Genomic DNA, 25,701 nt, shown 5'->3' with positions numbered 1-25,701 from the left:
TCCCCTGGTGCAACTTGAGGGCATTTCCTCTTGTCTTGTTTGAGAGAAGAGACCATCACCCACCTTACTTCAACTTCCTTCCAGGGAGCTGTAGAGAGCGATAAGGTCTCCCCCTCAGCCTCCTTTTCTCCAGACTAAACAACCCCAGTTCCCTCAGCGGCTCCTCATAAGACTTGTGCTCTAGACCCTTCACCAGCTTTGTTGCTCTTCTTTGGACACGCTCCAGCACCTCAGTGTCTTTCTTGTAGTGAGGGTCCCAAAACCGAACACAGGATTTGAGGTGTGGCCTCCCCGGTGCCGAGTACAGGGGATGATCGCTTCCCTAGTCCTGCTGGCCACGCTATTTCTGATACAAGCCAGGATGCCATTGGCCACCTTGGCACACTGCCAGCTCATATTCAGCCAGTTGTCAACCAGGTCCTTGTCTTCCGGGCAGCTTTCCAGCCACTCTTCCCCACGCCTGTAGCCTTGCATGGGGTTGTTGTGACCCAAGGGCAGGACCTGACACCTGGCCTTGTTGAACCTCACACAACCGGCCTCGGCCCATTGATCCAGCCTGTCCAGATCCATCTGCAGAGCCTTCCCACCCTCAAGCAGATCAACACTCACACCCAACTTGGTGTCATCTGCAACTTACTGAGGGTGCACTTGATCCCCTTATCCAGATCATTGATAAAGATATTAAACAGAACTGGACCCAGTTCTGAGCGCTGGGGAGCACCACTTGTGACTGGATGCCAACTGGATTTAACTCCGTTCACCACAGCTCTTTGGGCCCAGTCAGCCAGCCAGATTTTTACTCAGCAAACAGTACACCCATCCAAGCCATGAGCAGCCACTTCCTCCAGGAGAATGCTGTGGGAAATGGTGTCAGAAGCTTTTCTAAAGTTTAGGCAGACAACATGCACAGCCTTTCTCTCATTCACTAAGCAGGTCACCTTGTCACAGAAGGAGAGATAGTACTACATGTTACAGAATCTAGTTACTCTGATGCCATAAGGAGACATGAAAGTAACTACTAAAAAAAAAAAAAAAAAACCAAAAAAAAAAAACAACAACAACAAACATTGCAGATCTAAATACATTTAATTCTGTTCTAAAGATTTAATTAATTTTACATTACATAAAGTCTAGTTATTAAGTAATATCTGATACCTATCAGTAATTGACTGGATGTATTTAAGAAGGTTTGCTTTTTAATTTTCTCCTCAATAAATTATATGTAAACTTGATGGAAAGTAGGTCTACAGTAGGTCCAGCTGCTTTTCATCATTTGTCATCAGCCACATAAGAGGAGCTGGTTAATATTTGGTAAAGTCCATTTTGACAGAGATTCTAGAAACATTCAACAATCAAGGAAGTTTTCAGCTTTTTCCCTCTAACATGATAAACCACCACAGGTTTCATTTCAGACGATATCTACATACTTATCTGCCAAGTAGACTGAGACACGCTGTCATTTTTAAAAATTAGCTTTAAAAAAAAAAAGAAGAGCAGAAATATGTCTTTGATTCATACTCATACTGCTAAAAATGTAGAAAGAATACTTCTGAAAGTCTCGCAGATCACTTTTCAATAGTTCTAATCCCACAAAATCAATGTATCAAATGTTTTCCACAAACTTCAATTTCTTGCTGAATACTACTATTCTGCAAGCTCAGACTTGCATTCATATGACTGTATCTGACTTTTCAGATACAACAACAAAAAAATGTGAACAGCACGGCAGGCTGTTAATCTCAGACAAGTTTTCCTAAATCAATACATGCTTTTGAAATACTTTCTGAGACTCAGAAGGAAGTAACATGCTGAAAAAAAAAAAACCCAGTCAACTTGTCTTTGAATATGTTTTTGTCTTTACAGCACAAAAAGGTGAAGATTCACCCTGGCCCTGACCACCAGAAAGACAATTTCAGTATCCTCTATTTAAACAGATTTATTAAGAAAAAAAATCCCATTATCAGGTATATTCTACACCTATTTTAAACAGTAGACCTAATCCTATAATCCTTAACTGAGCCAAATTATTACTTGTTGAAGTCAAATAAATTTTGATCAAGTAAGGAAGTCAATGTTTAAAATATTTTACAATTTTTACATAGGGAAAAAAAGTTTTACGTTCAATAAAAACTTTATTTCCACAACAATTTTTCTCACTTTTAGGCTTAGACTGTACCCCTATTTCTGATCTGTGCCTAACCACTCAGCTTCCTGCTGCCTGCCTTGCATTTTTATCTCCCAGGCCATCATTTGCTTCCTCTCTCCTTTTCAGATGAGTTTCAGCAACAGACCGCTAAACAAGCCAGACAGATTCCATTTCACATGGAGATGCCAACAACATTGGCATTCCAGGATAGAGTTGGGTAGAATGTCTTCATTGCTATAATAAGCATCAATAATGGAAAGCAAATATCTGGTCATACATGTGCCGTGAAAGGGTTAACAGAAGTTCACCTGTTTCTACTTCTGTTACACACAGAATTTTATGAGGGACTCTCCCAAATGTTATTACCACTGATACACATCTATTTAAGTAGAAGGCACGTTACACCTTGAAAGATCAATATCTTTGGGGAAAACTTCCAGTCAAGCATTAAGTATTTAGCATTTTCCCCATAACTATACTCAGCCAGTCAATCCATTATAAAAGTTCAAGTGTATAAAAGTCTGAGTTTACCAGCCTAGGCTTGGAATTGATCAAGGAACAACACACCCTTTCCCTTTCTTATTTATTTATTTTTTGAAGCACTAAACACCCCACCCTCTAATTCCCAGAAAACGAATTTGACAATAGACTTTCAAACACTGTAGATGTTTTACAGATATATAGAGCCAACTGTGTGCATTTATAATTATCTATAATTTCTCAATTTATTTATGGATAAAGTTAGTTAACACCCTAGTGGGGATTGAGCTGCTCAATTCAAGTGTCACAATAGCCAGAGAGAGCTGCCAAGTTCCCATACGATATTCCAGAGCCAAAACTATTTTAAAATTATTTTCTACTAGAGAGTAAGCTAGCTAGACAGATACTATACTAACTATCCAATTTCAATGTCAAAACTGATACAGCATTTTCTGAATCTGAAGCTTTTAGATTACTTGAGAACTTGAATCAAGTCAATATATACAAAATTAACTTTTTTTCCTATTATCATTCAGTCGCCTCTGTAATTAAAGGTATATTTTGTCTATTAAATCATTTCTGAATAATTCATTAAATAATCATCTGTGTTGACAAAATTTTCTGAAGCAACACACCAAATTTCAGAATTACATTATTATCAGGGAGAAAATCCTAGTAGAATAAAATGGGTAGTGTTCAATTTACTTTTCTTACTCAGCCATGAGGTTGTGTATAAGAATAACAAGGAGAAATTTTTTAATAACAAAATATTCTAAGGCTGTAGCTTTCTTGCTTTTGTCACTTAGAATTACATTTATTGCCTACGATTAGATGTTTCATAAACAATAATAGGACATTATTAGTACTTTTTGTTAGGACTCAAGAAAGGACAAGGAACTAGCTGAAAATTTATGTCAAAACACTGGCTTTTGGGGTTTTGCTTTCACACCACTGATATTGAGTTATGTGTGTATGTGTGTTTAAGATATGGTAATGGAGAAAACCAGCCCTTCAGCCTTAGTCTGACAGCCCCTCAAACCTTGAGAGACATCCAAGCAAAGGCTCTGTTATCAGTACATCTGGAAGTGAGCAGGAAGTACCAGCCCGCTGGACCTCCACCTATTACTTGTTTGACAGCTGCGAGCTAATGTATGAGCAAGCAGACAATGGGCAAAGATGATGGGGTCATCCTTAATGCAGATAAATGAAATCTGATAAAACACAGGATTTTACAAGGCTGCTAATGAAGGCACTCAGGAAGTAATGGAAGGAAGACACGCACTACATAGGGTTTTTTCCCTGCTTTCAGATGTCTTGCAACAGGACATAAAATTTTAAACCAAACGATTTGCAGATGAACTCCATTCAAGCCTTGAGGACAAGAGTGTGACATCCCTTTTCTCTCTACTCTCACAAGTAAAACCCACAGCTCAGTTCCTGAGGGTAGAGGTGTACAGGAATACAAAGGAAATGAAATGAGATCCCAGCCAGTTTAGTTACTAAGCTTTAGTTTTCCTAATAATTATTCTTAGCACAGTCAGTTAACCAGTGCAGTATTCTTTGGGACTGTGTCTTATTCAGAAACACAGCCTTCAAAAAAAACATACCAGCAAACAAAAAATCCCACAAAACCCTTACTATTTCACTTTTTCAGGTGCCATAAAGTGACCAGATCAGCTTATCGATCTTCAGTGACAGTGATTGGCTTTGAGAAGCTGCTCCAATAATGTCCAGTGGGAAAAGAAGATGAAAAGCCTTCAGGAAAAATAGTTACCCTTCAATGAATTGCTTATGAAAACCCATGAAAGCAACAAAGGACACTTGGTTATCTGCACATATACTAATCAAAGAATATTTTCTAATGCTTGCACAGGAGTTAGATTGCTATTTACTTCAAGAAAAGGTCATAAGCCAGTGAAGTCTATTTTACAATGATACAACAATATTCTACAGCAATAGTGATTAATAAAATATTTTGGGCTTTTTTTCAGTGATGAGACAAGTGTATAGAACATAGACCGAAATAACAAAACAAGACCAGACTAAGAATTTTTATATCTAACAAGTCACATACACCAGAGCAGTGTAGAATTTATCTATATTTGAGATGGGACAAAATAAATATTGTCAAATATATATATATATATATATATTTTTAGACACATTCTATATTAAATATTCAATTGGATATATTAGTATATACTATATACACATTCATTATATGTGTGCAATTACATATATATATAATTACTTTTGATTATTTTAACAGAATATCTGTCTTGCTTTATTACAGTTTTAAAAACAAAGAAACTGGAAAAACCAGATGTTACCATCAACTACTTTAGTCTACTAAAGCTGTTAGGATGAAAGATCCTAATGAAATTAAAAAAGACCTGGCTGAATCTGAACTGAAATTAAAAATTAGTTACTGCAGTTAACTTTTGTTTATTAGCTACTATATATCCTATGAAAACCTACAAGATAAGGAAATACTAACAGAAAAAGTAGAAATTTGTCAGTTATAACACTATGTAAATATACAGATGATCGTAAGTATACAATACTATTTGTGTTCTACATATAATACTTTGTATATAGTGTATATATAGTAATAATTTCAGAAAGGCTGCACAAGCAAAGAAGAGATAAAGCACAGATAAGGGCATACTAAATAATAAAAAGCCCTGCTTTTTTAGAGTTTCTAATAAAATTAAGTTAGGAAGACTTTAAAACTTATTCAAATGCACCAATCTGAATTCACTTATTTGTTCAACAGAAATTAAGTTGTAAGCAAAGTCTAAATCAACACTAAATGAACATTACATGCTGGTATGTTGTCATATGTAAATTCCAGCTTACTTTTTTTTCCAAATTAATCTCCTTCCTTGTGATCTGCCATCTCAGAATTGTTTTATTGATATGCTTTGCTTTTATTTTCATTTATATACAGTTGACTACTGTTCTTTGTTGACCTAAAAAAGTAAATAATTATGTGCCATTTTTGGAGCTATAACTGATTAAATGTTACTTTTCTCTGAAAAATTCTTGGAGCCTGACTTTTATTGTAATCTGACATTTGCTTGCAAACAGACATGGACTCTAATTAAGAGTATTTTATTTTTCTATACATTCGCATTTGATTATATGCAAGTTTTAGCTTTCATCTATTAGTCTCTGGCTGATGAGGCATTAGAAGACAGCTGGTTTTGATTAAATAATTATTTAAAAAATAAACCTGATTTATACTGAATCTCTATAGAAACTTATTGCTTTCATATTTTTATATAATAAATTCAGCTTTGATAAATGCCAACTCACAGCTGGCTGTAAAACAGGATCATCCAGTCAGATAATATTTATGTTTTATAAAAAATACAAGGGGTGCGTGTGGGTGTGGGTGTGTGTGTGTATGTGTCAGGGTGTTTTTCTTTTAAACAAATGTGTAATGTTTCTGTGAAGGTAACTAGATTTTGTTAACAGATATTTTCCTGAAAAAAATCTCAACCTCTATAAAAATAATCATGAGTGAAGTAAGTAATAAAGTTAAATATATTTTTATATGATTAATATATGAAAACATATTCAAGGATATATCTGACATTCAAGCATAATTTATGTTTCTGCTATTGAGCCAACCCTAAGTTTTTGCTACTCTTTGACCAGAAAAAGTGACCAAACAAAGAAGCCCGTCTCCTATAGAACTCTACAAGATTAACTCATAGTAACTGGCTCTGCCAACTGAGAAGTACCTGTGTTTTTGTCAAATAAAATGAGATTTCTCTATTAAAAATGTAAGCCACAAAATTATTCAAATCCACTGGCATAAGCTTTCTAGAACAGGTTTATGAATATTGCTTTTTATTCCTTCCAACTGTGCCAACCATTACTTTGCTGCCAATGTCATGACAGTTATTAAAACAGTGCATTTTTAAGAGTTAATTCTTTAGTAATTTCCACTTTACTCATAACTTCAGCAACAATGCTAGAGATGAGCTGGAGAAAGAAACATGGAAAAAAGTAACCAAAATAAATGAAGAATATTAAAATAAACCAAAACATTTGATGAAACATTTCCAGAAAATAACTCTCAGGCCAGATCCTTTCACAAATTCAGTTATGTATCTTCTATCAGCTTCGTAGTATTCTTAAGCACTGGTAAGAATCTTGGTATTGATGCCAAATAAAATAGAATTTAGATATCTATGTAGATACCTAATGTACCAAATAAGTATAATTTGATTGTTGTTACAGATGACAAATATTTGTCAGTTACATATAAAGAACTTGTATACAAATTTGGGGTTTAAAATAGTCTTCAAAATTTTGCCTTAAAAAGCTCATCTGACAAATATTTTTACTTCACTGCTTTATAAAAGAAAAATTCTTTCTGCATTTTCATAGTGCAACATATTAGCAATAGTCTCCATGCACTCAAACTTCCTCTAAGTTTAGCTAAGTTAATTTAGCTGATTAGCTCAGCTCATTTACTCCAGCTGATTCATTCTGCTATTACCACAGAAATATTTTTTTCTGGTTTTGAAACTGATATACCTCTTGCCTTCAAAATTTATCAGTTCTGGGGCTCCTGCATTCAGGGCAGCCCCATCTTTGTGTGTGAACAAATCTCTACTCTGCTCTGGTCCACTCACGATTTAGGCTGGTCTCTCCAATTGCAAGCATTAGATTCAGCTGGGCAACAGAAGACAATACCAATCAATACAATACAATGCCACCTCTCAGAAATTATTAACCTCTCTCTAAAGGATAGCTGGAGCAACAATTGAAGTGTTCATGTAGGCAGGCATCACTGTCTATTGTAGCAAGTCTCTGTGGCTGAGGCACTGCCCAATCACATGGTGTCCAGGAAACAGGACAGAGACCCTCAGAGAGACATTCCATGCTAATCTGGAGTGGTGAGATCTTAATAAATTTCATAGTTATTTCTGAGCATTTTGCCATCTTATGGACCTCACAAATGAGAGGAAACTCCAGTTAATTTCAGCCAGCTTTCTATTCTGTGATCATAGAAACCTCGGAGGACTTCAAGACCCTGTATCCCACAAATAAGGGTTTAATGTCATGGGCATTCAACAAATATGCTGAAAGTCTACTTGAGTCCAGGTCACAAAAGCAGTAATATAGCAATAATGTATGTTTCAGAGCAGATAGCCAAGACTTACAGATTTCTGTATGCAGAGAGGACGGATTATAACAGGGCTTAGAGGAAAAATAGATAAAAAAAAATATGGAAAAGAAGCCTTATCATTTCTTTATGGCTCAAATGAGTAAGTTTAAGAAAACTGTCTATGTATATGAATTCTGATACCCTTCTTCAAGCTACCTAGGCCTTTGCAACACATACAAGGATAACAGTGTTAACACTAACCACTATAGGAGTTTAGACTGCATAAAGACTACTATTAACTTAGCTGAGTGTTTGCACAAGGGAAAAGTATGCACAAAATGCTGATGAGGGCTCATAATTATAAGGAAAAATTTACGATGACTAGGATATCCTGCCTCCACCCTATCACGTAACTCTGCCTGCCTACCTAAACAAATAAAGTGTTGTATGATTTACACTCCTTAATGTTAATTAACCTTCTTTCACGGTTCAAGTGTTTTAAAACATTCAAAAAAGTTCATTTTTTGTTTGCTTTTTTTAGAAATACTAAGTGAAGCAACTCTTTATGCAGTAAACTCTGACAGTAGGAAAATATATCAAGGATTTCAAATGCTAGAGTAGTCAGATTATTGTTGAACATTCAAACAGTGTTTCAAGGGTAAGGACTAATGCTTTATGTATAAACTGTGCTGCAATATCCACAAGTGACATCTTATCCAATAAATACAATGAAAAGCATGTGTATGGGTGTGTGTGAGAAAGAGGTAGGGAGTTAGTTATAAAAAAAAGCAGTTTTAAAATAAAATATATTTTAATTGATGTGAATTTGGCAATACTTAACATGTTTATGTCAGTTAAAAAAATATTAATCGGTCCCATTTAAGATCAGAGATTTCCATACTGGCTGAGTTGTAAAGATTCCACCTTGAGAAGGAAAACAATTGCTTTCAGATGAAACTTTGGAGATGAGTGTTGATGGTTTCCTTGCATTATATTCATTGTGTTTCTGGCTTCTTTACCAACTGCCTCAAAATTCAGAAAATACATGGCAATTTTAAGAAGCAACCAGGTTCCTTGAAACATGATGTTATGCTTCAAAAGTTTCTCAAAATTGTTTCCTTGGCAACTATTGACAGCATGGGCCTGTGACATGTGTCCACCAAAATACCACACACCCTCTTATTGACAATGGTGAGCTGATAGTCATTTCTTTATAAGATAGCATTTAGTTGCTCCCCAGCATGAACACGATACCACCTATTCCTACATAATAGAGAAAGAAATTCTTCATAAACCTCATGAAATTTTAATTTTAATAAACAGATTTGTGTCTTTATAGAAAGTAGTTGCTTGAAAAGGTTAAGGTCAGAGGCAAATAAATTAATTGAAACAATCTAACCCTGGCTAGAGATTTTATTGTTCTCTCACAATTATTTTGTTGACTTGTTACACAGGCTGTCAGTAGGTAGAGAAGACTTACCAGATTCAACTCTCCCCAACATCAAGTTTAGTTTACAGTATCATGGTTTCCAAAATACTGTTTAGATGTAAAAGAAAGTATTTTCAGCATTTACTCAAATGCAAGATACTGACACATTTCACTACTATGTAGATGAATATCACGATATTCATCAGGAGTATCCTGATGTCCTGATAAAAAGATCATCTTTCGTACAGTATTTCTTAGCCTGAACAGCTTATTTTGATCAACATTTCAAATAGAAATGATGGTAGTTAGACAGAGTAGATAAAGATTTTTATCTTTACAAGCTCCAGTTCAATTTCAGGCTGTCAAAACCCACCCAGCTGTAACTGCTGTAATGATTTCACATTATATTATTCTTGAATTTCACTAAGAAATTCTAGCTAGCCTGCAAATTATTGTTTCAGGAATAGAGAAAGTTACTGTGAACAAACACTTAATTCAGTAGCATACTGGCTTCATTTTTATACTTGGAGACATTTTACGTTGCTGTTCAGAGGCTCCTAAATTTAGATCCAGCTTAGTTAAAATTTCAAATTAAAACCTTACATTCATCATCTAATAGAAACTGTACTTTGAACAGTCTTTTATCTCATTTGAAAAAAAAAAAAAAAAAAACCAAACAAAAAACAAACAAAAAAATCCCACCAAAACTTCCTAGAAATTTATTCAGCTCATCAGTGCAAAATGAGAGAAGATTAATCTTTCTATGTCTCAAAAAACAGTTGCTTTTATTATATTTCAAACAGGGCAGCAGTGACTTTCTAGGTATGATGTAAGAATCTATCTTCTTACACTTTCCATGGATTATATCTAACATTTTTATATATTTTTGTGAAATATTCAAAGAGAAATATAGCATAATGTAAAATATTTTTTACTATTACACTAATAAGTTTTGGGTTTGTTACCTGAGAATTAGATAACTAGCTGAATACCAAAGCATAGCTACTACTTCATAACCTGCAAAGATGGCTGATTATAATCATCTTGTCCACATACCAAAACTAATTACTGGATTGAACATTTAAGAAAACAACTACTGTACCATGTTCAAGTAGAAATAAGACTTAGTTGTTCCGCTGTTTTGATCTTTATTGGTATCCAGGTTGTCATTTAATCAGAAGGCTGCCAAAACATTTATTTCTGGCACTACAGCCTAATCAAAGGCATAGTGTGAATAAAACTTTTTAAAAGATTAAAAGTTAATTAATCAGTGAAATTAAAGCTTCTTTCCATTAGAGAAATATAGTTGTTGGAGGTCTGCTGATGTGATTATCTTGATTATCTTTCTGGCCTCATTTCAACAATTTATTAGCTCAGTTTCAAATGAAATAAATCTGAAGGGGAATACACATCCGCTTTAACTTAGCTTGTTTTGGCATAGCATTCAATAAAAGACTTTCATTTACATACCATATGATTTGATAAAACAGGTTGTAATTACTGCAGAAAATATGTCATCATTCTCTCATTAAATCCAGGGAATAATTTTTTGCTTTTCATAAATCCACAGATTCTTTTCCTTCACTGTGAATAGGCTTCCTAATTATTCATTCATTAATGAAATACAATGACTATAGAAATCACAGTTTCTGAAACCTCTAATTTAGCACACATTAGGCATTTTATTTTACAAAAAAAAAAAAAATGGGAAGAGAATTTTAACTCAGATTGGTTTTAAAGGTTAAAAATAAAACTAGTTACAGAAGAATAGCATTTTACAAGACTATAATATAGCCAGCTAATCATTCAAAAAAAGTCTATTTCAAACAACAGTAAAAAAACACTCCATTTGGATATGATCTCAGAGATCTAGTCAAGTAAATGTTTTAAGATCAAGGTGTCGAACATGATTATGATGCTCAGATTATATTTGGAACAATCCACAAAAGTATCTAGAGTGGCATGGTTTTCTGTAACTTTACTAATAAAACAACTGCAAAATGAATTTATAAAAAGTCTTATTATGAAGTACTCAAGAAATACCTTCTCATCTATCTGTCTGTTGTTTTAAAAGGAGAATCTAAGGAAAAGAATGCTTTGTTTCTATTATTCTATCCAAACAATGGATTTTGACTACTTTCCTTCTTTGGAAAACAGATTCTTATCTAAAAATGCTAAGACTTTTAGAGGATCTCATCCTTAAGAAAAGTGGCCTGATAGATAGTATGTTTCCCATTTTCCTGATTTCATAACTATCCTTACTGCTTATATCCAGAGACTTTACTCTGTCTGAAGCCCTACTGGTCTTAACAAGCATTTCTATCATGGCTAGCTAAATAACATAATGCCAGTACACAAAAAAAACACTTTTGTGTTTCCAACACTACTGATACCAACAATTGTTTGTTTGAAAAAGTTAATTTTCTTCTGGACTCTCTGCATTAATTTATGTTTTTCAAATATTTCACTTGTGTTGAACAATGAACAGCAAATCTTTGTAGGTTTTACAGAGAAAAATCATTCTGCTCACTAGCAGCAAGAATGATCATGTCAAAACACTGTAAACTAAGACAACCGAAATTAATGAAAACAAACCAGAAGAAGAAGCCCTGTTTAGCCAATATAACATTCTTCAGATACATAAAAGCAATTGCCTTTGCGATGTCTTATAAAATTTGGATGATCCCAGGGTGATCATATAAAATGTATTATCATTTTACAAAGGCTGTAAAAGAAGACATTAGTCAACAAGACTTCCGTTTCACAAAGATGGTTTCTAGAAGTAAAAACAGCGAAACACTGGCACAAATGTCTAGGAATGCTGGAGTTTTGTGTCCAGCTGTATCTTAAACATACATAAAGGAAGACAAATCTATCAATGATACTGCTTTGAGGCAAGAAAATAAACTAGACAAACTCTTTGCATGCTTTGAAGGCCTACTTTCTATGATTTCTGTTATAAAAAAAATCCCTTAAAGGAAAAGTAAAAAGTGCTTCTGACTCAGTTGCAATAAGCAGAAAAACATAAGGTATACTGGTCACTAAAGCAATGAATAAACTTTACGCTTGTAGAGGTTACTTGGGTTCATCCCTGGATGTCCATTTCTCAGGTTCTCTGTCTAGCTTTGAGTACCATGTGTCCATTTGCGCCATTTCTAACACATAAACTCCAAAGAGCAGTACAATTTCCTGGGAGAAGCTCTGTCTCTGGCAACATTTAGATATATCTCCTAAATATACCTTTATATATACCTTCTAGAGAATATTATCAATAAAAACAAATAAAATAAATCAAAGGATTGGATCTTTATATAGACTCCTGTTGCTAATAGATGATCTCCTATCCTCTCAGTGATCAGACAAGGTTTAAGACAATATTTTCTTCTATAACCATTTACTTCAATTAAGTCAAATGAATTTTCATTGATTAAATTTACAAAATTAAACCCAAATATTTTATTTTACTTCCATTATTTGCTGACTGCAAATTTAAACAGCATTAAGCCAATACAACAAAACTCTCTATTAATTCAGTATTTTGACATAGATTCTTTTCTGGAAGAATGTTAAGTTTAACAGTATGCATCAGCAATTGCAAGTGAAGTAAAAATCTTTTATCTATGTGAAATTACTTCAAAATTTAATATTGCAAAGCAAGAAAATTCAAAGTAAATTTTACACTGAAAAAATCTTAATACATAAAGGAAAGAAATACACAGGAAGGCACTAAACTGCTAAATTATGATCACACAGTTGTTCTATACTGCACTTACATTACACTGTTGTTTTATTTCAGTTTTTATTTTCTATAGATATTTTCTTCTTTTTGTTTTACTTTGTTCAAGTGAAAGACCCTAATTGTCCTTACATTTAACAGAATGTATCATAAACCAATTTAACAAAGTCTCATAATTCAATTTAACAAAGTCAAAAAGAAAATAAAAACAACATTAGAATTGCGTACAAAATGATACCCAATAGTAGCAGTAATACATTAATCTTTACAAAACCACATGTTTAAAGAATAAGTCCCTTCATATTCCAGAATAAGAATCAAAGTTATACACAGGCTAAATTAGACTTGCCAGTGGCAGAGCACAGAAAACCTCAAAACAGAGCTAGGAACGGAGTTGCTTAGAACTAGTTTACTTTCTTGTAAAATTTACATAAATCAACCAATTTTGATAATGGCTATCCTCTTTCTTTTGTAAGTACATCAGTTAAGGATCTTTATTATCAGTGTCATTAATCCAACTGAAAAGATTATATATTGTAAAATACTATCTAAATATTTCCACACATTTATAAAGGATCAGAAATTCAAATTATAGTCATCACTACATGTCATCTACAAGAATAAGATTCTGTGTTGACTCCTATTTGATATATCACTCAATATCATGTTTCATAAGAAAATATTGATATTAAAAAATATTAACTATTGAGATTAAGTGTAACATCTCTTAGTTTTCCTTAAACTACAATAAACTCAGTGTGGTTTTGGATGCACTGACTGGAGACTCAAGGTTGCATTCAAAGCTTATTAAGCTCAGTGGCAAACTGTTATTTGATATAGATAGAAGGACTAGTTCCAAGATCCTCTTCCAAAATTTAAAGTGAAGGCTTTAATTTTCTGTCACAATCCTTGGCCTTTACAATACCACAGATGGCTTTAAAGTATCACAAGATGAATCAAGGAACATCTGTTGAAAACACTTTGGGGACATGAAAGAAAACAATTTCTTCAAGTTTTTTGTTTTTAATATAGAACAGGTTATCCAAAAAAACCTGAGGGATTTTCATATGACCAAACTATACATTTTTCCCATGTTGAATACATGTTTTTTCCATTAAATCTGAGTTTGGTATTGTAATTTATCTTTAAACAGTGCTTACAGAGATAACATTAAAAGTTGCCATCTAACAAATGAGATTTCCTCTTATTGTGAAGAAGAAAACACTCCCTCTTAGTCACAGTTAGTGGAGAAGAGGGGGGAACACAGCTATAAGACTGTTTCTTTCTTTAGTTGTGGTTGCCAAATTGGACCACATTCATCAAGTATTTCAAGCAAGTTCCTTTTTTAAATTGTTTCAAATGTTTCATTTTTTTGAGTATAGCTTAATTACGAGAGGCAGATTAACGCTGAAAGTTAATTGCAGCATTGAGTTGAAAGCTCGGCTTTAACATAATACCAACTTTTAAAAAATAAACACAGCCTTCATACTATGAAAATTAAAATACACAATAATCTGACAATATGAAATTATATTAATGTAGAGATAAACTTATAAGATCATACATAGTTCTAAAAGTTCACCTAGAAAAGATACCATCTTAATAACTTACACTATATTTAGATATTCCAAACAGAAGCCTCCACTATAGTCTGTTACAAACATCAGCACTGGAATGTCTCATTGGTTGAAAGCAATTTACAACATAATATTGGTTTAACTCACACAAAGCAACTTCAAATTCTTCGTTATTATTTTCACCATAAAATTCCAAAATTTCATAAGGATAATAGAACCTTAATGCTCACAGGGCAGCAGCTATAGACGTCCACTTAAAAAACACAGTATTTGACAGAGTTATACTAACAAGATATTTGAGAAAAACAAAGTTCAGTGTTGTCTTTATGCACTTGCTGAACCTCATAATACCAAGTTCCGTTCTAATTCAAGTAAGTAATATTGATATCTCAGTTGAGTATTCTCATTACCATACACAATCATCAGGGATTGTATAGGGAAAATACGTACTGTCCAATACAATTGTCCTCATATATAACCTCTCATTATTTGCTCACTGAGCATTAAACTATCTGCACCTGATTTCAGGGGTAAACGACCTGTATCCCCTTCTTAAAATAATATTGATTATGTTTGAGTCTTCTCTCAGCTTGTCTGCCTGACTACCATAAGTCACCTTAGAGAAATTGCTCCCAACATCCTCTTAAATTGAAATTTGCAAACTCTTCTTGGATTATGATAAAGACTTCTGTGCCAAAAATTTGGAGAGAAAAAAATTGGTAATTTTTACCAGTTGGACTCATAAAAGCAGTAGCTTCTCTAAACTCCTATAACTAATACAGTTATGAAGTTCTACAATGTCAGCGTATCCCTTTCTAAAAGGGTCTATCAACATTTTCTTGACATGTTTCAAAAGAGAAGAAACCTTTTATTTATTTATTTATTTTAATTAAACTAACTGCCTTTACATTCCTGTGACCAATTCACTTTCTGGCTTTCATTTGAAAAATGTTTATGCTGTCTATTTGGCCACTAAGGGGCTGAAAGGCAGCACCATAAATATACAGTGGGGAACCAAAAGATGCAGAAATCACTTGTCCGATGACCCAGGAGTGAAAGAAAAAAGGATCACATGCCACTTCTATCTGACTCTGAGATAAACCAGTACTTTCAAATCTTTGTCATCCCTGATTCCTGCCAGGTCTCCACTTTGATGGCTTAGCTTTGACTTCTGGAATACCATTAAGGAAAAACCAAGACCCAGGTAAAGGCAGTGAGGGCTATAAACCTTATGGAGGGCAGGCTACTCCAGGAAGCAGCCACTTTTGGTCATACTGTACCAACAGGACACCAGATATCAAACAAGAAAATGTCACTGTGAGTCATTTTTACATGCTCTCTTCACTGTCTTACAATTTCTGCTGGAGAAAAAAAAAAAAAAAAAAAAAAAACAAACGGCAGCACTGAGGAGTCCAGGTATCAAATAGAATAAACCAGGAGCATACTGTTATGTCCATAAAACTCCTACCTAGCTATAGGCCTAACTCAAAGCCTCTTCAATTTGATTAAAATAATTTTATATATTCTTCTGTAAGTCCCATGACTGGAATTATATAACCAATACCAATTCTTCAGGGTCATTTTTTTAAAGTGAATAAAATACACACACAGAAGAAAGAAACAGTTCAGAGTGGAAAAGCCTCACAGCATTAATAAATTATTAGTAGTAGGCTCATTAATAAATGCTAACTTATTTGCAGATATTTATGTAACATGCTACACTGGTGGACCACTTCTGAGTTTTCCCAATATGCTTTCTCATTGTGATCTCTCCTAGAGCCCACAGAATATTATGCACACTCTTCTTATGAATAGTTAAACTTGAATGCATTCCAAACTAAAAATAATGGGGTTTCCTCTTAGAGAAAAAGCCAGAATGCTGTTAATACCTCCAACAGTCAGAGTCAAGCTAGGCTGCTACTGGCTGTTCAAATAATTTCATAATAAATTATGATAGCTAATTAGAATGGAATCCTTTCTAAATGGCAGTGTCTACCACACTAGCCAAACAAATTATTACATGATACACACTGAACAACATGAAATCACAAAACTTTTTGGAATATGCTTGGTTACCAGAATCTCACATTAGGTTATCACTTTGACAGTTAGTTTGCATTCAGCTTCTCAGTTGGAGGTTGTTTTTTCTCATATGATAAAACCAAAATGATCCCTCAAGCTTTCTCAACAATATCATGAATAGTCTGACACCTTCATGATGGTATAGTTCCATTTGCTTTGGTTTATGATAGGTAACTAGTATTTAAAAGACCTAGTATTTATGAAGAATATGAAGTGACAGAACAGGGAAGTAATACAGAATCATAGAACAGTTTGTATTGGAAGGGACTTTTAAGGGTCATCTAGTCTAATCCACCCCTGCAATGAGCAGGGACATCAACTAGATCAGGTTGCTCAGAGCCCTGTCCAGCCTGACCCTGAATGTTTCCAGGGATGGGGCATCTACCACCTCTCTGGGTAACCTGTTCCACTGTTTCCCCACCCTCACTGTAAAAAATTTCTTCCTTATAGCTAGTCTAAACCTATCCTCTTTTAGTTTAAAAGCATTACCCCTTATCCTATTGCAACGTGTCCTACTAAAAACTTTGTCCTCATCTTTATTACAAGTTCCCTTTAAATACTAAAAGGCCACAACGATGTCTCCCTGAAGCCTTCTCCTCTCTGAGCTGAACAATTCCAACTTTCTCAGCCCGTCCTCATAAGGGAGGTGTTCCATCCCCCTGACCATCTTCATGACCCTCCTCTGGACCTGCTCGAGCAGGTCCATGTCCTTTTTATGTTGGGGGCCCCAGAGCTGGACATAGCACTGCACATGGGGTCTCTCGAGAGTGGAGTAGAGGGGGAGAATCCCCTCCCTCAACCTGCTGGCCCCACTTCTCTTGATGTAGCCTAGGATGCGGTTGGCTTTCTGGGATGTGAGTGCACACTGCTGGCTCATCTCCAGCTTTTCATCCTCCAATACCCTCAAGTCTTTCTCTGCAGAGCTCCAACACTCTCAATCCCTTCATCCCCCAGTCTATATAGATACCAGGGATTGCCCCAAACCATGTGCAGGATCTTGCAGTTGGCCTTGTTGAAACTCATGAGCACATCACATGAAGACTGAAAATATCTGAAGTAAAGTTTCTAATTCACCCATACTTCTTGTCACCATCTGTACCTGAACAATGAATGTGGTCTAAGTCCAGCTATTAAGGACAACGCACTGAATACAAAGCTCTAAAATACAGCACATGAAACTTTTCCTCAGTTTTTAAATAGATACAGATAAACTACATTTCTGCAACTGCAACAGTACAAGTTTCAGTGATATTTTTATGATATCTCTGTTTTAGTTCACTGCAGAAGAATAAGTTTACATCTAAACTACGTTTGTCATTTCCAAATCAACTAAAGGAAATACTTTTCTCACAGTATGCTGGTAAATTTGTGTAAATGAGACTTAATTATACTAAGGTAAAACTTGACAGAGTAAAAAGTGTGTATTTCTATAGCTACCAAAAAAATCCATTCTGTTAGACATCACAGTTTTCTACCTTCTGTCATGTTTCGCCCTGCTTATTTCATTTACCCAAGAGAATTCAACTATATGTTGGGGTAGTTGCCCTAAATATATATGCCATAGCACTTTTCAGCATGAGGTAAATAAACTGAGTATCTTTAAATCGGTTTGTCTATCAGAAATAGTCACAATAGCAGATACCAGAAACTGCATGGCATTCATGTGAGTCTAAACCTTCCTTTACTAATCTTTCCTTAGCACCCCTTCAGTCCAGAAATACTGCCAGCTTCTTTAGTTCATTCTTTACTTTCTCATGCTCTTGTGTTCATTCTTCTTTCCATGCACAGGGGTGAGCCCAGAATGACCAAAAATAAAGACTTCAGGATCAAAAGGTCAATCTCACATTTCTAATGTAATTCCCATTAGAGAAGCTGTAACTTCTAACCCACATATTGATGGTGCAATCAGGCTATAAATGCAACTTGACCCTACTTGGACGGCAAACATGAACACACAAAAACAGCTCTCATAACTCTTTCCTTCATACAAGTCTGAAAAATAAATTCCACATCAAGCATCTGTGTAGAATATCACACTACTGTAGTGCCAGTTTTCAGAAGATTAATTTTAATATTGTTAGAGAATTTTTTTCTAATTTAATCAAGAGATTATATTAGGCTATCTCACATGCTCCAATATGTAAACTACACTGAACACAGCAGTGCATACGTTTTTATGTGCCTAAATTTTTCAGTCATCTATTATTTCTAACAACAAGAAAGAACCCCTTCAGGGCTTTCATCAATTGCAAAGCCTGTTGTTTTCTTTGGAATCAGATTCAAAAGACATCACTTGGCACATAACCCATGACAAGCACTGGCTAATCCGTCAACGTGACAACACAAATGAAATTGAAACCCCACTGTCCTCACCATTGCACTAGGAAACCTGCAGGTTAGAAACAGATGATGTTCTATTATACTTTCTGTGTGTTCAGTTAAATATAATGAGAGGCTGCATCTGAATTAAGAAAAGATGAAAGAATTAGGAGGAAATCAAAACACATTTCTAAACCTTGGGAAATAATAATTTTCTTTTAAATTAAGCAATACAAATTGGGTACACAATAATAAGGTTTTATATGGTCAAGTTTTTGATCACTTAGAGAAAACTGTATTCTACTGGAGTCTAAAGGAAAGGAGATGTATTGCATTAAATCACATAGAACTTCCAGGGAACATTGTTCTGAAATTTGTGGAAGTGATTTTCGTTATGTCACTTATGCTTCATGGTATAGCTTTTGGCACACTTCTAACCTCTGGTATAGGAAGATCTAGGAAAATTAATCGTAATCAGGGAAAACCCAGCAATTTTTTTTTATGAGGAAACCAAGTCAATATCCAGTTAAGAAAATAACACACATGAAGAGAAAGGAACCATACAATCAACAAAAAATAAATCATTATACAAACAGGAACATAAGAACAAATGGATAAGTAATGTTTAGATTTTAATTAACTTTCTGTAGTCCCTCCAATACTACTTGAAGTAATGTAAGAGTTTTACTTTTCTTTTCACCAGCTGAAAATTAAAAGGCAAATTTTTCCTAGATTACATAAATTCACCAAACTTCATGTTCCAATTACTAAACTATAAAATCCCTCCTTGTTCCAGAATGTGTGCCTGTCCTGGGTTGAGTAAGTGGTGGAGTTTTTTGGTGGCAGGGGAGGGGGCTATAGGGGCGTCCCCCTGTGAGAAGCGTCTCGAAGCTCCCCCAGCTCCAAGGAAGCTCCACCTCTGCACCAAAACTGAGCCCATCAGCTGTGCCTCTGCAATAATGTATTTAAGAAGGGACGTGGTGACTTGCAGTGGGACTTGTGAGGAGGAGTTGATGCAGCTGCGTGAACACCAAGGTCAGTGGAGGAACGGAGGAAGAAAGGAGGGGGGAGGTGTGCCAGAGCAGAGACCCCCCTGTATCCTGTGGTGAGACGGCAGGGCGGCCCCCCCGTGCCACCCATGGAGATCTACAGTGGAGCAGACATTGATTTATGGCCTGTGTTTTTCACCTGAATGATCAAGGTGCTGTGCCCAAAGAAGGCCAGGGTCTTGTGGGAAAAGGCAGCCCCGCTGCTGTAATTCAGCGCTGGGAGGATTGCAGCATGCGGGGGAGTCCCACGCCGGAGCAGCTCGGGAAGGGCTGCAGCCGTGGGAGGGAATGCAGTCAGAGAAAATTAGTGACCCATGACGGAGCAGTGTGGGGAATGCTGCAGCTCGTGAGAGGGACTCATGTCAGAGAAAGTTTGTGGAGGACTGTCTCCTGTGAGAGGGGGACCACGCTGGAGCAGGGGGAACAAGTTCCAGAAGCTCCCCCCACCAAAGATGGAAGCAGCAACAGCACTGACTGCACCCCCCATTCCCTGCCCCTGCACCGCTGGAGGAGGAGGTAGAGATATCGGGAGCAGAACTGAGCCTGGGAAGAAGGGAGGGGTGGGGGGAAGGTGTTCTCAAGATGTGGCAATGCTTCTCACTGTCCTACTCTGTTACGTGTTGTTAGTGTCTATAATAAATGTATGTTCTTTTTTTTCTTCCCCTAACAAGTATGCCTTTTGCTCGTGACCATAAAGGGGGATTTTTGCCCATCCCAGTCCTATCTCGAACCCCAAGCCTGGCTCTCTGTCCCTTCTTATTGCCGGAAGAGAAGGGAGAGAGAGTGGCTGCATGGTGGTTGGCTGCTGACCAGGCTCAAACCACAACAATGACCTAATCTGAAAGAAAAAATGACAGACAAGATGATAGAGACCTTTTTATAACATACAAAAATCCATTTTACTTTACTATAATCTTGATCTTCACATTTTATATCCATTTACATACCAAAACTAAATGCAGTCAGATACTTTTGCCTCTGTACCAATAACTATGAACAATGCAGAAAGAACCAGTAAGTTGTTTTTTGCTTTTTTAACTAAATACCAAAGGTTGGGTCTTATAGCATATCTAGTACATTACAAGTTTTATACCTACAATGAGTATGTAGATGTGCACTTATGTAACATATGAAATAAAGCACTTGTTCTATTAGTACCTCAAACCTACAAATTTGGCAAATCTAAAAACCACTGTGAGATTTTCTAATTCCTTGAGCTAAACCATAGCAGAGTGCATCTTTCCTGCTTTTCATATATAAAAATCTACCATATCAACATTTTTCTGAATATACCTCCTTTCTACCTACCAATTGTTTGAATTTCCCTCTCCTCTTCCTTCAATTTTGTTAAATACATTTTCTTTGCAATCATTTTCTCAGATTGTATCTCTTTCTAGTGCTAATAGTTGAACAAGTTATTTCAATGGCAAGATATCTGGTTAAGTTATAAGACTTGACAAGTTCTCATCCATTCTCTTCTATCCTTCCTCAGCTTTTACTACTGTAACTATTTGTGCAGCTGCTCTCTAACACAGAACCACTAAGTGATCTGGTTGAAAGGACCTACAAAAAAGCAGACAGGAAAAGAACACAGCCAAGAGCAAGCAGAGGTGGGGAGAAGAAGTGAGATTAGAGACAACCTGCACAGATTCATCCTCTGGCAGGAAATCCAATTAAATCTCAGAGTTACTAAGGATTGTAAACCTGATTCTAATTCAGAGAATATCTATTAAACACCAATATCTATTAAACCAGTGAAATTCAAATACTTAGTATCCTTATGCTTAATACATTATAAATTTTGCCATACTACAGAACCCTCTTTCTATCACATAAGGTGTTGAGTTACAGCTGTAGATCATAACGGGGTGGGGGGAAATAAATTACATGAGTTTTAGTAGATACTTCATAGCTTTATGATCTTTTGGAGAACGTTACACATTTTAAATCAGAAAGAAAAAGAACTAACCGGAAAATTCCTCCTCCCAGTCACTGGAAAGTAAAGATATTTCATGGGTCATTCTTTATATAGTTCAGGTGTCTGATCCCAGCTGAACAGTGTGTCTGTAGAAAAGTTTGCACAATGAATACTCTGAAGTATACCAGCTAAATGCACCACCTAAAGAGCTGAAAAAGCCTGAGTGAAGCTTTGTCTCATGCACATTTGTCACAGGTGAAATTATTCCACTGATGAAATAATATTTTTTTTTTTTGCAGAGAGCAGAAGTTTGATAGAGAGAGAATAAGTATGTCACCTGTACATCTCTTTTTGTGATATTATCCTTATAACAGATATTTTTGTCTTTCATTGTTACAAGTTTACTTTTTCTAATAAGCCCTGTAAATTACTTAACAGAAATATAGCTCAAGCCCCACTAATTACTTTTAAGCTTCTGGAATGTTTTTTGTCTGTTTGTTTTTTTTATTGAATGTATTTTATAATCTTATTTTCCCATATAGGAGTTGACAAAACTCCTCCAGTATCAATAGTAGCTGCTACATTTGCAATAACTATCAACATTAGTAGTTGGCTCTCTTAACACTGTACCTTGCCACATTCCACTTCAATACATTTAGTAACATACATACCACAGTTTAGAAGGTCCTGTTCTAACCTGAATTCTTTGGAGGTTCCCTCAAAGTTACTACTTTTGCTTACCTCTACAGTGGTCCATTTTTCTTATTAAACTACATTTTTCCTTTGAGCCCTACAGCAGAGCAATCAGGAATCAATAATTAATTTGGAATAGCATTTCAAACATCTCTCACTTAAGATTACATTGTTTTAAAATTTGAAAGTGTTTGACTCAATATAATCTGAAAACACGGGCACTGTGAGTAGTTTCTGTGCCTGTGTTTGTTTTACACTAAATCCAAACCAACCGACAGAATTGATTTTGGCTTACATGTATGTATATTCATTAATGAAGACATAAAGTATACTCATATATATTTCAGTTGGCCAATGACAATTTTCACCTAAACACAGTGAAGTTTCTGTAGAGGTCCCCAGTTTGTTCAAAAGCCTTCATTGTTTTTGCAGCTGACACTACTTCTTTCTACCCAAATAAAGAAATTTCCCATACCAAGGGATTTCAGATTTGGAACAAGAAAAGAGGGTTTGCACTAGTTTCTTTACTTGGACTCTTCCTCCCTCTGTACAAAGGTCATATCTATACATTTTAAAGATAATATGTAATGTCAAAATTCTAGCAATCTTAAAAGCTTGTGCATTCCATTTTTGTAACTGACATAATACTGTGGTGGATTGACCCCAGCCAGCAGCTAAAGGACAAAAGTGAGAAAAACTCATGGATGAAGATAAAGACAGTTTAAGAATTTAAGAAAACGGAAAACAAATAAAAGAACAAGTGATGCAAAGGCAGTCACTCACCACTTCCCACTAGCAGACCACTGCCTGGCCAGTTCCCCAGCAAAGGCTACCTTGGAAAAAGTCTCCACTGTCAATTTTATTGCTGAGCGCGATGTTATACGGCATGGAATATCTCTTTGGTCCATTTGGGTCAGCTGTCCCAGCATTGTCCCCTCCCAACCTCTTCCTCACCCACAACCTACTCCCTGGGGGGGATGGAGTGAAAAACAGAAAAGGCCTTGATACTGTGCAAGTGATAAGCAATAGCAAAAATATTGGTGTTACCAACACTGTTTTGATCATAAATCTAAAATGTAACAACTATATGGGCTACTATGAAGAAAATTAATTCCATCCTATGAGACCCGGTACAGATACTAAGAATGAACAAAAGGTATGTTTATCTGCAACAAGAAATAACAAATTATGAATTTAGAAAAAAGGCTGACTGTATGTTTGTCTTAATATTGTTCAAAATTAAGTTACAAATCTCTTCAAAAAGTATTTAATTATTGATACACCTACAAGAATAAGGTTCCATATACAGCCATTTAAGAAATACAGCAGTTCTAAAGTTCACATATTTAGTAGGTTCACCTCAGGCCTTTTCTAAAGGCTAGTCTGGGAGCTATCATTTGGGGTTTGCTAATAGAAAAATCAGTTAAAATGATGGTTAAAGCTGAGATGCAAATGAATCAAGTCCTAACACAAAGCTACTCCAGTGGAATGTTTAATCTAAATTAGTCATAGAATTAGTTCACTTTGTTTCAAATGACATTTGTATACTTCATTGAAGGAAGTGCTTATAATGTACAATCATTCTTATTTTAACATTTAAAGCCTATAAAAAGTAAATGTCTGGCAGCAGGAAAAGAGGACACAATATAAACCTCCTGTCCCACCAGTGACCTCTACCATGAGTTACAGTTACGGCCTTCTGCAGATGTCAGAGAGTTTATCATTCATGTTCCTTCATCCCAAAGCAGTACCCAAATGCAGAATGAAGGGGGAAAACATGAGTGGCTGTATTACAGGCACTGAAGTCCATAAACACCTGAGCCAGCTGAAACCAGCCACAATCCCATTCTGTTCAGATCTAATTAAACAGATGTGGGGCAAGAACCTCGCCTTTGTCAGAGAAAGAAAAGCATAGCTGTATCACAATCAATAAAATTTAAAATGAGGTTTTCTGAAGGAAAATAAAAGGAATTTGTGCATTACTCACATTTTTCAGGGAAAAAAAATCTTGAAAGCAAACTAGTTTTAGCTATTAATGTCCTTGACATTACAAGCAACCATTTCTGATCAGCAGTGGGTCAGGTTTCTTCCTGTTTCCTAAATATAACAGAGAACATGTGCAAGCACAGCTGACTCCTGACAGAAAAACCAAGCAAGTTCCATGTCAAACTGGGAAGGTAGACACCATCCGGAAGGACACAGCAATCTAGCCAAAGCTAACGAAAAGGACTGATGTACATGCAACCACTGAACATATCAGCGCTTTCACCACAACCAGAAAACAGCTATGTGGAAATTTCAAATCCATGACAGCTACAGAAACAGCTACAACAATATGCCTTGTTGTTGTTGCTTTTCTTCTTAGAGTTGAAAATCTTTAGAAAGCAAATAACTTGATATCAGCCTTGAAAATTCTGAGTAATGAATACAGAACTGTGTTTTATCTAGATGCTGATGCTCGCTCTTCTTTTATGTAGACCTGCGGTTTTCCCCCACGTGAAGGTTTTGAATTAGATAAATTTGATACACCTAAAGATATTAAATAAGACTGGAAATGTGAAAGGATGGTACAACATAATACAATCTTCTAAAAACTAAGAACTACTTCAGTAGCCAGTTGGGTGACTTGAGAATAAAAATAATCTTGAAAATAAAATTGTAAGAAGCCCAACCAATCTGTTTTAACAGTTTATCCTTACTAGCAAAGTCAAGTACTGAAGCACACAATAGAACAAACCAATACATATTTCCCTTTAAACTTCTAAAAATACAGAGCTGTAACAATTAAAATACTGAGCCAGAGGTGAAAGAAGCCTTCTTTCCAAGGTCAATACAGAGGCTTTAACTGTCTTTAAGCTTTTTCTGTCCTCGAGCTACCGCAGCTAGCTCCAGGGCCTCTCACATAATTCAGAGACACTAAAAATACTGTTATATAAGTTTTTCTGCTAAATGGCTTCAGCTCGCCTCCTGTCACAGGGTGCAACCTGCAGGAACAGTAGAGTCTTGCTCCTATGAGTCAGTAGCAGGACCCCAGTGAGCCAAAACAAAAATAGAATTCCACCATTTCATCCTTTTTTTGTTCTAGAAGTCATGCATGAGAATGTAATTCATTGCTTTCCTGTAGGTTTTCCCACATAATTATCAAGA

The sequence above is a fragment of the Tyto alba genome, unplaced genomic scaffold (genome assembly GCF_018691265.1).
Source record: "Tyto alba isolate M040663 unplaced genomic scaffold, T.alba_DEE_v4.0 Super-Scaffold_6, whole genome shotgun sequence".
Classification (NCBI taxonomy): Eukaryota; Metazoa; Chordata; class Aves; order Strigiformes; family Tytonidae; genus Tyto; species Tyto alba.
This window is presented reverse-complemented; position numbering follows the sequence as displayed.